Source organism: Rhinopithecus bieti, unplaced genomic scaffold (genome assembly GCF_001698545.2).
Source record: "Rhinopithecus bieti isolate Rb0 unplaced genomic scaffold, ASM169854v2 scaffold_1530, whole genome shotgun sequence".
In the NCBI taxonomy this organism is placed as follows: domain Eukaryota; kingdom Metazoa; phylum Chordata; class Mammalia; order Primates; family Cercopithecidae; genus Rhinopithecus; species Rhinopithecus bieti.
In genome coordinates this window covers 2,256,920-2,270,989 of record NW_016803808.1, presented here as the reverse complement: position 1 = coordinate 2,270,989, position 14,070 = coordinate 2,256,920, and the positions used below count along the sequence as shown (strand labels likewise).

Sequence of the window (14,070 nt, the reverse complement as noted above, 5' to 3'; positions counted from 1 at the left end):
GGGGACGGGGGGGGAAAGGAGCTGATGTCTTCCTGGCCCTGACCCTGAGGCTGACTCACGGTGCACAGTCATCCTGCCCAGAAAAAAGTGGGGACTTTGACCGCATGAAAGAAGATGGCTTTCCACTCAACAGCGGGTGCATCGCTGGTGACAGGCCAAGGAGAGTGTGGCCGGCACTTTTTCTGGGGACAGAGAAGGAAGAGGTTCTCTATCTCCATGTGGAGAAATCAAGGTGCAGACGTCACACAGCCAAGAAATGGCAGAGCTGAGACTCATCCCCGTCTCTGATTCCTGGGCCGGCACTCATGACTAATATCAGCAACCGCCCTGCACACGCCCACACACATTGCAACGCCGTATCCCAAAGCCCGCTGTGGCAGCGTTTTGATTGACTGAGTGAGTCAACATGAGCGACGGGTGGCTCCATACCACTCTATTCATCAAGAAGTTGTGCCTGGCCTGGCAGCTCGGCTGTGCCCTACCTCCTCCCTCTTGGCACCTCTCTTCCCACTAAACAGCAGGTGCATCGCTATTGACATGGCACCACTCATTCCGGGCGGCGGCGAGTGGGAACCATGGGGTCCGGAGCAGATGGTGCCGGAAGGGCCTAAAAAGGGAAGTCTGCAGCCAGGCGCAAGTCTCAGTTCCCCAGCTGCCCAGTGGCTGCGCTCTGTCTCCGCCCTAGAGGCTGTCCTCTCCCCTCTCCTCGTTTTCTGCCTGGACAACAGGAAAAGGTTTCTAATTTTAATTTGAGCGCCTCATTGGGCTTCCAAGTCAGAGCGGTGGAAGTGCAAACCTCAGCCTTGCCTCTTAGCTGTGTGACGTTAGGGATGCCCCTCAGCCTCTCTGAATCAGCTTCCTACGTAAAACATGACAGGAATGCCCGTTGTTCTTCCCATAGCATCAGGAAATTGGAGTCCTGTGAGTTCATTTCCCTTGAACTAAAGCGTGGTGTAAATGTGCGTGTGTGTGTGAATGTGTGTGTGTGCATGAGTGTATGTGTGTGAATGAGTGAGCGTGTGTGTGTGTATGAGTGTGTGTGTGGCTGTGTTGGATAGAAGAGTTTCTAAATAGTGTATGTATTTTTCTCATCTGTAGAATGGAGATGAGGCTGGCCTCTCACTGGGCTGGGGAGATTCCTGGTCCAGGGTGCCGCGTGGCACACCTGCAGGAGGCTGTGCCCCTCGTGCACACGGGTGGTGGACGTCATGACACACACATCCATATCTGCCCTGTGATAGGGAAGTCAAAGTCTTGGACCCGTGCTAATAAAGAACCACCAGGCCGGGCGCGGTGGCTCATGCCTGTAATTGTAGCACTTTAGGAGGCCGAGGCAAGTGGATCACTTGAGTTCAGTTCAAGACCAGCCTGGGCAACACGAGGAAACCCTGTCTCTACCAAAAATATAAAAATTTAGTCAGGTATGGTAGTGCATGTCTGTGGTCCCAGATACTTGGGAAGCTGAGGTGGGAGGATTGCTCGAGCCTGGGAGGCAGAGGTTGCAGTGAGCCAAGATCATGCACTCTCCAGCCTGGGCCACATAGCGAGACCCTGTGTCAAAAATCAACAACAAAAAAAGAACTACCGGCCTGGGACAGGGTGGAGCTCAGTGCTGTGTGGCCCAGACCATGCTTCCTACAGCCCCAAAGAGGGAGGCTCAGAAGGACGGAGCGACCAGCTAGGAAACTATTCCACGGAGAGGTGGGGCTGGGGGTCTCAGGGCAGGCCAGCTTCAGAAAGACTGGTGGGAGCACTGCAGGGGCACAGGCAATGGGGCAGACAGAGGTGGCCAGGAAGGTTCTGGCGTCCCAAGAGAGCAGCCAGCTCGCCTGGTGGGGGCAAGGTTCTGGGAAAGACTGAAAATGCAATGGGCTGCATGGTGCAGTATCCTGACGTCCAGGGGTTTGAGCTGAGATGTGGGCAGAGCAGGCAGGGAAGCCATCAGATGCCCTGAGACTGGTCTGGCAGGTAGGGATGGTCTGCACAGGTGGTGCAGAGGGCAGAGGGGCAGAGGGGACCCAAACCTCTATGGTGAATATGAGAAGGAAGGAGAGGAGCTGGGCATGAGGGAACCGCCTCAAATCCAAGCAGCCCTAGGGAGGAGCCCCTGCCCATGTCGGTCTCCTCTCCCCTGCCTGCACGGCTCTCCTTGCTGGGTTCCACACAGTAGGCACCTTCAGTAGATCTGCTCAAAGCTGCAGGGCCCGATAGGCAAGCCCGAGGTGAAGCTCTTGGGTTTCCTAGAGTATCCACTCAGCACCACTCCGTGCAGGCGGTGGGGACCCTGGGATTAATCAGACTTTGGCACCGCTCCCCAGGAGCCCACATCTTGTCAGGGAGTGAGATGCCGTCAGCTCAGAAGCCGTTTGGGTTTGATACAAAATGCTGGGGAGCAGTGAAATGAAAAGATAGCAGAGGGCAATCAGGAAGGCTTCCTGGAAAGGGGTGCAGCTCAGGTGAAACCTGAACTATGTGCAAGGCGTAGGGAAGGACATCTAGGCTGAACCCAGCATGAGCAGAAGACAGCAGCCTGTAAGAGCAGGAACCCCCTGGTTTGCCCGGGACGACGTAGGGGCACACAGGAAATCACACAAGAGCGGGGAAGAAACTCATCACAGAGGGCCTGGAGGGCCAGGGAGAGGGGGCTGGACTTTCCCCCAGGGGCCCTGGGGACGCACTAAGCACAAAGGGTAAGAGCAGAGCTATGTCCTCAAGGAGAAGAGCTGGGCCTCCTGGGCGCTTCCCACCTCCAGCCACCTCCCTTACCAGCAGAAAGCACAACCGTGAGGCTACGGAGAAACGGGGGCAGGCTCCCAGGGCTCCTTCAAGCCAGCATTTCTGAAACGCTGGGCTCTTCTCCCTGGAGAGGCTCCCGGGAAACAAAGATCTGAGTGTTGGAGAAAAGCCCTGGTCTCCATCTCTGTGTGTGTGAACACACAATACAGCAGTCAATAAAGGCTCTGAGCAGTCCTGCAGGAAGGAAGCCTCTTTAACTGTTTCAACCCAGTGACGCCTAAACCTCAGTCATCCTGGAGCCTTTCTTTTCTTGTTGCACTATTAAAATCCTGTTTGAAAAACACCACTCAGAGCTCCACCTTCTGTGAGGGCCTCGTGGAAAGACCCTGTGTCTGACCTGGGACCAGGGGTCAAATCCAGTGCATGGAACTGAGTCGGAAAGACCGCCTAGGCCAGACCTCAGTCTCCTGAGAATTAGACACACGAGCGGACACTATGCAAAGACCGGCAGCCAAAAGACGGGGCTCTGGAAGAACCGAAGACTCGGCAACATTCCCAGGCTGAGGGCGAGAACCAGTCAGGGGGAAATGCTGGCGTGGCCTTCTGGGATCCGTCCGGGGCTTTGCTCATCATCTGGGTACCTGCGGCACCTGGTGGCTACTGTTTGCAGCTCTTCAACCACTCAAGCCTTTGGGCTGAGGACATCTCCACCCACGAAGGAGTGTTCTTGTCTCATTTAGGGATACAGCCCCCTTTGAGAATGTTACCTCCCCCACCTCACCTCTCAGTAGCAGATGTGAACAAAAATTAGGGCCAATTTGGTCCCCATTGGAAACTGACTTCCATCTCTTGGCAAGAAAGTGTGATGTAAACGACTCATTTATGGAAGAAGACATCCAAAGGACCGATGGTCTGGACCGGCCTCCGCAGCACTGCTCTCACTACTACTTGGGTCTCCAAGGTGAAGGTCTGAGGACAAGCTCTCCTAGGCCTGTCCAGGTTGGGTCAGGTCAGTGTCAGCTTCTGCCTGGTCATAGCTGACTAGCTGACTAGCTGACTGACCCCGAGCTCCCGGCAGAGGAGGCCGCTCCTTGGAAGTGCCCAGCCATTCCCCAGCTGGGGCAGCCAGGCCTTCCTCAGAGCACAGTCCCGGCCCCCATGCCAGTCTCACGCTCGGCTGCTTAGTACTGGAATTCAAATGAGCATAATGAGTTCGAGGGCCCCTATTACTCCAGACACAGAAAATGAAATTAGTGAGCACAGACACTGCAATTGTATTCCAACCTCATCCTCTGGGTAAAGAAGGTGAGGGGAGGAAGAGCACCAGAGTCAGAGCTGCTGCATCCAATAGAGCTGCTTCATCACAGTCCCGAGTCAGGGCAGGGAGAAGAGGTGGCTCAGGGACCCTCACCCTCTGCACTGAGTGCCACAGCTGGAAAGACATGGCCAAGACCCCTTTGCTCACCTCATCTCCCAGAGGCAGGCAGCATGGGGTGGCAGGAGTTGTGCAGGGGGATGATGGAAGGCTATAGGTTCAAATCCTGGCCAGGCCACTTACATGCCACGTAAGCACAAACCAGAACAATGATGGGCAGGAAGTTCGGGAGCGCTTTCCTGTGCCAGGACTGCTGACGGCTTTCTATCACCCTCTCATCCACTCAACAACCTGCTGAGCTCTCCTGACACCCATTTCGTACATGGGGAAACGGAGAGCTCAAAGGAGCTGGATTCTCTGAGCCTTGTTATTTTTTTCATACCATAAAATCAAGGTAACCATCCTTGTGGCAAGGATTGTGGCAAGGATTAAATATGGCAGAAATTACGAAGATGACCAGCTGTGTTTGACACAGGTGAGCACCCAATAATGCTCTTCCCAGAAATACATTCATTTAGTCACTTACCCCTCCTCTCACTCATTCATTTATTTCTTCATTTATTCATGCACTCATTTATTTAAAATAAATAGGCCAGCTGCGATGCCTGGGGTTCCAACATTAGACATTCTACTAGGTTACGCCATAGAAGGTCCTCACTCAAATACGTCACCTGCCCCTTCACAAGTTCAGTTCCTATGGGCAGGGTTGGTTTGCAGAGTAAGGAGCAAAACTGAGCCATTAGTTGCCTCTAATAGCATTCATAGTTTTTAAAATGAAATGCACAAATGCCAATCAGGGGTAGAATGAACAAACTGTAGTATAGTCAAACAACGGAATACCTTCTACAGCAACAAAAAAGTAAGATGACAGCTACCCGCAAGACAGTCTCGCAAGCATCATGTTGAGTCAAGCCAAAAAAGGGCACCAAGAAGTGTACCATCCTTGATCTTGTCTGCATAAAGTACCAGACGGAGCAGGGGCCATCTCTGGGGATGGAAGTGGAGATGGTAGCACCTTAGTGTGGTCAGGACTGGGAGGAGCTGGGAGGAGCTTCCTGGGTGCTAATGATGTTCTCTGTCTCCATCAGGGGCTGACTTCACAAGTGCACGCACTTTGAGAAAAGGCATCAGGCTGTGCTCTTAAGATGTGTGCGTTTTCTGTACTGTAATATTTAGTTTTTAAAAATGTCTATTAGGGCCATGTGCAGTGGCTCACTCCTATAATCCCAGCACTTTGGGAGGCAGAGGCAGGCAGATCACCTGAGGTCAGGAGTTCAAGACCAGTCTGCCCAACATGGTGAAACCCCATCTCTACTAAAAAATACAAAAATTAGCTGGGCACAGTGGCTCACACCTGTAATTCCAGTACTTTGGGAAGCCAAGGCAGGAGGATCACCTGAGGTCAGGAGTTTGAGACCAGCCTGGCCAACATGGTGAAACCGTCTCTACCCTACTAAAAATACAAAAATTAGCCGGGCGTGGTGGCACGCACCTGTGATCCCAGCTTCTCAGGAGGTTGAGGCAGAATCACTTGAACCCAGGAGGTAGAGGTTGCAGTGAGCTGAGATCATGCCACTGCACTCCAGCATGAGTGACATAGCGAGAGTCCATCTCAAAAAAAAAAAAAAGAAAGAAAGAAAAGAAAAAAGTGTCTTTTAGACATCCCAGGGGAGCGCTTCATAGATAACGAGATACTTGAGTGTGGCAGCCAGGAGGGCCAGGACAGAGCCAGGAATGTCAGCGTCATCGGTGGGCCTGGTGGGAGCCAGCAGCACAGAAAGGCGGGGGTGCCGAGCTCCGAGGTATGGGAGTTTGGGAGGGGAGAGGACCCAGCAAAGGGAACAAAGAAGGGGAGCTGGTGATGCTGGTGGAAACCAAGGAAGGGTGGGTCCCAGAGGCCAGTGGAAGTTTCCAGGAGCATGTGCTGCTGAGAGTCAGGAGAGATGAGGCCCTGAGGACCCACTTTTGGGTCTGGCAACACAAAGGTTACTTGATAAGAGCATTTTGGGGACAAAGAAGGGACAAGGGCCAGACTGTAGCTGGCTTCAAAGGGTGGGGGGAGACAAGGAAGCAGAACGAGACCCACTGAATCCTTCTCAAGCCTACTCATCCTTCCAGGCTCACTCAATGCCGCCGCCTCCAGGAAGCCCTCTTAATAATCCTCATCTCCCAAGGCCTCTTCACTTTATAGTCACTGCAAATATGGCTGTCCCACCATGTGAGCCAAGTGCTTCCCAAGGGCAAGGACTGTCACCCTTGCCTTGTGGCACACAGTAGGCCCTTTAGAAACCTTAGCTCCTCCCTCTCCCTTTTCAGATCCCAGAAGGCAATTCTGAGACTTACTTTTTTCTTTTTTTTTTTTTTTGAGACAGAGTCTTGCTCTGTCACCCAGGCTAGAGTGCAGTGGCGCAATCTCAGCTCACTGCAACCTCCGCCTCCTGGTTTCAAGCAATTCTCCCACCTCAGCCTCCCGAGTAGCTGGGATTACAGGTGCACACCACCATGCCTGGCTAATTTTCGTACTTTTTTAATAGAGACAGGGTTTCACTATGTTGGCCAGGCTGGTCTCGAAGTCCTGACCTTGTGATCTGCCCACCTAGGCCTCCTAAAGTGCTGGGATTATAAGCGTGAGCCACTGTGCCCAGCCCCAAGACTTACTTTTTTTCTTTTGGACATGGGGTCTCACTAGGTTACCCAGGCTGGTCTCAACTCCTGGGCTCAAGTGATCCTCCCACCTTGGCCTCCCAAACTGCTTAGACTCCAAAGTGCTTGGCCTTCCAAAGGGATTACAGGTGCGGGACATCATGTCTGGCCTCTTTTATGAGACAGGGTCTCACTCTGTCACCCAAGCTGAGTGACATGATACGATCATGGCTACTGTAGCTTCAAACTCCCAGGCTCAAGTGATCCTCCCGTCTCCGCCTCCCCAGTAGCTGGGACTAGAGGCACGAGTCACCATGCCTGGCTAATTTTTAATTTTTCTGTAGAGACTAGGTCTCATTATGTTACCCAGATGGGTCTCGAACTCCTGCACACAAGTAATTCTCCTACCTTGGCCTCCCAAAGTGCTGGGATTACTGTGCCCAGTCTGAGACTTCCCCAAAACTCTGTTCTCTCATGTAATAAATCATTCCTCCCCAAACAGTTGTTTTTGTATTGCTGTGCAAAGGTTATTAGCATAATGATGAAATTTAATATTACATTAATTTAGTTGTGAATTATTTGTATTGTCACAGTCATTAACTCGGTGATTGCAATTTTGTTTTAATTTAATTTAGCTCTTTGTGCAGTCTCTCAAAACTTCCAGCAACAATGTAACCCAGAACTGTGTAATGTAATGTTGCAGTCATGGTAATGTGACCTGGGTTATGGATCAGGCAAACAACAGAAGGTTCCAGTACTCACCTCTCTGGCTTCACTCAGCCCCCAAGACCTCACTACCCTGGACCTTTGCCATGGGTAGAAAAAGGTTTCTGAATCAGGTTGTCCATCAGGGAAGCAAAGCAGATGGAGTGGAGGGGGTGCCCTTTGTGGGAGAGGAGTTATCCTGAATTAAGCAATCAGACATCAGGTGCTCTACTAGATATGTTTCTCAGAACCCATTTTACAGATGAGAAAACTAAGGCTCAGAGAGGTTCAGCAACTTGCCCAGATAAGGAAAGCGCAGAAGTGGGAGAGTGGAAATTTTGTGTCTGATTCCAAAACCCTTTTCCCTCCACTGACCAGATTGTTTCATGGACCTGACTGCTGGCAGAGACCTGGCCCCGCCATAGGCTGGCCCCACAGCAGCCACCCCCCAGAACAGAAAAAAACACCAAGGACAGCAGATGCAGACAGGTAAGAGCCAGGCAGGACCAACACTCACCCCCTCCCACACAGGCAGCTCGGTTCTCTGGCCCCATTTCGGCCCCCTGTAGACCCTGAGGGCCTCAAGGACAAGAACTGGGTCAGCTCACCTCTCTGCCCCACACAGAGCTCAGGTCAACATCCTGCACATCGCAGAGACCTCAAAGAGCGCAGGAAAAGCAGCACGGTTTGGAACGAAGGAAGGACCAGCCCCTAGCAGCACTTGGTTTTGGCACATAGGGCAGAGAGCCTGGATATGCAATGTAGATCTTCTTTCTTCTCTCTCGCCAGCTCACATGACCCTAGCCCTGGTCCAGGCTGCAAAGGTTGGAGAAAAGCTCAGGTGACTTGAATTTATCTGACTTTTCACCACTGGGCTTCATAATCTTGGCACTTGAACTGAACATGACCTTTTGCTTACTGAGCTACTGATGGTTGAAGCCAGCTGGCTGTCCTCCAAGAGGCCTCCCAGGCAGCATTTACCTGTCAGCTGATGCAACTCAGAAACCTCACTGCCGTGCCGGAACTAGCACACATAGGAGCTTGCAAGGAAGACTCACATTAGCCAAGTTTACATGGCTGATGTATAAACCAGGAGCCATTTTCTTCATTCATAATGAGCAACTGAGCTATGACAAGCCCATTGAAGCCCCTTGCACTGGACCTTTGGGAAGATCCAAGTATAAGAAATGGACTGAGCTCAGAAACCCCCTTCCTCCAACACATTACCATTGATTCCAGCATCTGAAACGTTCCTCTGGCTGGAGCCTATAATCCCATCACTTTGGGAGGCCAAGGGGAGGCAGGAGGATCACTTGAGCCTGGTTGTTCAAGACCAACCTGGCAGCATAGCGAAACCCTGTCTCTGCCAAAAAATGCAAAAAGTAGCTGGGTGTGGTGGTGTGGGCCTGTAATCCCAGGTACTCAGGAGGCTGAGGTAGGAGGATGGCTTGAGTCCAGGAGGCGGAAGTTACAGTGAGCTGAGGTTGCACCACTGCACTCCCGCCTAAATGACAGAGTGAGACCCTGTCCCAATCAGTCAATCAATCAAGCAGTCCTTCATATGTTGTCAAAGCTCAATAAATAGGGAATGAAGGAATAATGAACATGGCCTAGCTTTCGCGCCTCTGTTCTCTCTTTCTGCAAGTGAGAACTTTCCCAGGAGGCAAACAAACCCTGGTGTGCTGTTCCCAGCTCCCCAGATGATGGAGACACAGCTGGGCCCCCACTGAGGACCCCACTGCCCAGGCCTGCCCGTTCCCCTGCTCACAGCATTCAGTGAGTGCCCTGACAGGTCTAACAGGCCTGGGAGCTGTTTCTTCTTTAAGACTGTAGATATCTCTGATCCATTACAGCAAGCTTGTCCAACCCGCAGCCCAGAATGGCTTTGAATGCAGCCCAACACAAATTTACAAACTTTCTTAAAACATTATGAGTTTGTGATTTTTCACTGTTTTTAGCTCATCAGCTATCATTAGTGTTACCGTATTTCATGTGTGACACAAGCCAATTCTTCTTCCAATGTGGCCAAAGAAAGCCAAAAGACTGGACACCCCTGCCTTATAGGCTAACTGAAAAGTGAGCTCTGAGAGCAGTTAGAGCTCCAAGGTCTAGAGGGGCTTACCGGGGTGCCAGCAGGGTTCTTCCTGTAGACTCGGGCAGACTCAGGCCAGAGAAACCCAGTCCTCAGGAGAGCAGTGTGGACTGGCGGGCTCTGGAGTCAGACATCCCGCTCTGGAAGATGGCCTGAGTGGCTGTGCACCCAGTGCGCAAGCTCTTTGGGCGGTAGCCTCCTTATTCTTAAAGGAGAACCAATGTTGTTGTGAGAATTTGATGGTACAAGTTCACCTCGCTAGGGGCACAGTGGAGCCAGGTAACCCTGACTCAGCGTTGCTTCCCAGTGAGAGGACACAGCTCTGGGCGAACTCTTTGCCACTGTTCTGCAGGAAATCCTAGCTGGAGAGCGCTGGAAGCGGAGGGCCGGTGTCTCCCAGGTCAGGCCCAGTCTGCAGCTGATGATGATCAGCTGATGATGATCAGCTGCAGCTGATGATCATGGGTCTGCAGCTGATGATGATCTAATGAAGATCAGAGGCATTTAGGCAGAAAGGAGGCATTCCGGACTGGAACAGAAGAGGGGAAGGAATCAGAGGGTGGAGGAGAGACCCAGAACCCCTCAGTAATGGGGAGTGGGAGACCAGATACCCACCCCACCCCTCATTTCACAGTAATGAAGCCAGGGCCTGGCAGTGCGGCCAGAGCTGGGGACACACCCAGCTCGGTCTAATTCCAGGCCCACGTCCCCTCCACTCCTCCCTCCGGGCTGCCCCCTGGCTCACCAGCTGGATGGATGAATGAGCAGGGTACCTTCTGTCCACAGCAAAAGGGCACAGAGAGAAAACTCAGAGGAGGGAGTCTCATGTAGCCAGGTGGAAATTAACAATAATACTCCGATGTACAAAATACTTATTTATTTCTCTGCAATTTATCTAATCATTTTCACAAGACTCCATGAATGTAAACTTGCTAATTAAAGAAACTCCATTAGGCTCTGAATCAAGACTGAGGCTGAGGCAGGCCGATCACCTGAGTGTTTTGCTGTAGCTGTTGGTTTCAAACAGGATCCAAGAGTGATGTCTTCCTTGTGGTCTGTTCGCTGCTCAGTATCCCAGTGTGAGTGGCCAATTCAGTTGGAAGCAACATGGTCTTGAATATAAAGCCATTGAATTTTTTTACAGAGCAATTTAACTATGTTAGTCTTAAGAATTAAGAACTTACAGGCCAGGCACAGTGGCTCGCACCTGTAATCCCAGCACTTTGGGAGGCTGAGGCAGGCCGATCACCTGAGGTTGAGAGTTGAAGACCAGCCTGGCCAACACGGAGAAACCCCGTCTCTACTAAAAATACAAAATTAGCCAGGCATGGTGGCGCACGCCTGTAATCCAGCTACTCGGGAGGCCGAGGCAGGAGAATCGCTTGAACCCGGGAGGCGGAGGTTGCCATGAGCTGAGATCAAGCCATAGCACTCCAGCCTGGGCAACAAGAGTGAAACTCAGTCTCAAAAAAAAAAAGAATCAGGAACTTACTCTGTGGAGATAGGGACTTGGCTACTATTTATTAGCCACTCAGAGGAACTTGGTCCTCCTTTCTTCCTACCTCCTCCCTTCCCCCTTCTCAAGATCACTTGCTTGCTTTGTGACTGTTTAGGATATTGACCAAGTAATCTCATACTGCCTGGCAATTTTTTTTTTGGAGTCTCACTCTATTACCCAGGCTGCAGTGCGGTGATGCCATCTGGGCTCACTGCAATCTCTGCGTGCCCACCCCCCACCCCTACCACCACCCACCAGGTTCAAGCGAATCTCCTGCCTCAGCCTCCCACGTAGCTGGTACTACAGGTGTGTGCCACCACACCCAACTAATTTTTGTATTTTTTTAGTAGAGGTGAGGTCTCACTATGTTGGCCAGGCTGGTCTAGAACTCCTGACCTCAAGTGATCTGCCTGCCTAGGACTCCCAAAGTGCTGGGATTACAGGCGTGAGCCACCGTGCCCAGCCTGCCTGGCAATATTTAATTTTAATTCATATTATTGGTCCATACTTCAGTTCATCACTGGGGAACTTAGGTGTTGACTACAGCTAACTAACCCCAGAGGGAATATGCTTTTTTAAAAATACTCTTTAACTGTGGTAAAACATAGGTAACCCAATTGACTGTTTTAACCATTTTTAAGTGTGCCATTCAATGGTATTACGAATATTCATGATGTTGTGCAACCATCAACACTTTCTTTTCCAGAACTTTTCCACCAGCCAAACAGAAACTCTACCTGTTCAAGAGCACCACTCCCTTCTCCCCTCCCCAGTCCCTGCTATTGTGCTGTCCTATTTTCCATCTCTATACATTTTCCTGGGAATTTGCTTTTTTAAGCCACTATACCGGTCTGTGTTTTATACTTGGCAGCAAGGAAAAGTTCTCAGTGCTTTTGGGTCTTGTCTTACTTGTTGGACATTCTGGTAAAATCATTTTTGGATTAAAGGTAGGCAAGGGGTGAGGGAGGGAAGAGAGAATCGCTGTGAGGCTTGCTGAGAACTATGCCAACCTTAGCTTACGGTTTCCCTTGGTATTGCTGATGGCTTTTCCTCTTTTTTCCCTAGAAAAGAAAAAAAAAGAAACCTCAGCCCATGGGGCCTTGTATAATAGCTTGACACAGCAGAGGAGCTGGTGGGTCCTCCCTCTCCTCCCAGAAACTGGCTCAAAGAGAATAGAAAATAAGCCCCAATCTCCAACCTCATACCATATACAAAATTAACTAAAATGCAGCATAGACCTAAATGTAAAACTACAAAGTACCTAGAAGAAAACATCTTTGTATCGTAGAGTCGAAAGAGATCTTTTTTTGGAGACAGGGCCCCACTCTGTTACCCAGGCTGGAGTGCAATAGCACGATCTTGGCTCACTGCAACCTCTGCCTCCTGGGTTCAAGTGATTCTCCTTCCTCAGCCTCCTGAGTAGCTGGGACTACAGGCGCGTGCCAGCGCACCCGGCTAATTTTTGTATTTTTAGTAGAGACAGGATTTCACCATGTTGGCCAGGCTGGTCTCAAACTCATGACCTCAAGTGATTCACCCACTTCGGCCTCCCAAAGTGCTGGGATTACAGGTGTGAGCCACTGCGCCCGGCCCTTCGATCCCTTCATTCATCAACACCTACGTTGTTTCCAAATCGTGGCTAATGTGAATAATGCTGCAATTCACACAGGAGTGCAGCTATCTTCACGAGGGGGTGATATCATTTCCTTTGGTCAGTCATATGGTAGTTCTGTTTTTTTATTTATTTAGAAACCTCCATACTGCTTTCCATAATGGCTGTACCAATCGACACCCCCACCAACGGTGTCCAAGGTTCCTTTTTCACCACAGGGAAAGATTTCTTAAGAATAGTACACAGGGACCAGGTGTGGTGGCTCTTGCCTGGAAACCCAGCACTTTGGGAGGCTGAGGCAGGCGAATCACCTGAGGTGAAGAGTTCGAGACCAGCCTGGCCAACACGGTGAAACTGAGTCTCTACTAAAAATGCAAAAATTAACCACGCATGCTTGCAGGCGCCTGTAATCCCACCTACTTGGGAGGCTGAGGCGGGAGAATTGCTTGAACCTGGGAAGCCGAAGCTGCACTGAGCCAAGATCGCACCACTGCGCTCCAGCCTGGGTGACAGAGCAAGACTCTGTCTCAAAAAATAAAAAGTTAAGCTGGGCATGGTAGATCACGACTGTAATCCCAGCACTTTGAGAGGCCAAGGCGGGCGGATCACGAGGTCAGGAGATCGAGACCATCCTGGCTAACACGGTGAAACCCCGTCTCTACTAAAAATATAAAAAAAATTAGCCGTGCGTGGTGGCGGGCGCCTGTAGTCCCAGCTACTTGGGAGGCAGTTCCAGCTACTCGGGAGGCTGAGGCAGGAGAATGGCGTGAAGCCGGGAGGCGGAGCTTGCAGTGAGCCAAGATCGTGCCACTGTACTCGAACCTGGGTGACACAGCGAGACTCTGTCTCAAAAATAAAATAAAATAAATAAGTAAATAAAATTAATAAATTAAAATAAAAAAAGAATAGTACACAAAAAACATAAACTATAAAAAAAACAGTAAATTGGACTTCACAAAAATTGAGTCTTTTAGTTTTCAAAAGACACTGAATAAAATGAAAAAGAGGGGCACAGACTGGAGAAAATATTTACAAGTCATATATCTGATAAAAGACGTGTAGCTAGAATAAAGAGCTGTTATAACCTAATATATAACACAACTCGGTATTTTAAAATGGGCAAAGGATTTGGACAATTCACCGAAGATGGTCTACATATAAAAAATAAGTATATTAAAAAAGGCTCATGCCATTTGTTATTGGTGAAATGTACATGAAAACCCCAAGGATATAAACTAGACACGCACTCGGAGGACTAAAATGTAAAAGATTGGCCATGCCAAGTGCTGGCAAGGGTATGAAGCAACTGGGACTCTTGTTGCTCTCATGTGCTCAGAGGCATGTAAAGCAGTGTGGTCACTTTGAAGAGCAGTTTGGTCACTTCTTTTTTTTTTTTTTTTTTTTTTTTT

The 14,070-nt window shown here is 50.3% G+C and overlaps 1 long non-coding RNA gene across 7 annotated transcripts in view; it reads right to left on the bottom strand.

Annotated features, from left to right (window-relative positions):
• Nucleotides 1–14,070, bottom strand: part of LOC108516348 (uncharacterized) — a 27,507-nt gene that overhangs the window by 2,352 nt on the left and 11,085 nt on the right. Inside the window, exons 4-8 of one of the 7 annotated variants that reach the window (XR_001881797.1) lie at nucleotides 12,060–12,110; nucleotides 9,582–10,663; nucleotides 8,068–8,275; nucleotides 7,517–7,658; nucleotides 4,689–5,274 (exon numbers count right to left, since the gene is read on the bottom strand). This is a non-coding gene — a long non-coding RNA (uncharacterized LOC108516348). Of the gene's footprint in view, nucleotides 1–4,688; nucleotides 5,275–7,516; nucleotides 8,276–9,581; nucleotides 10,664–12,059; nucleotides 12,111–14,070 lie in introns of those variants that run through there. The other 6 variants (XR_001881800.1, XR_001881802.1, XR_001881780.1 and 3 more) reach the window with 6 other exon arrangements.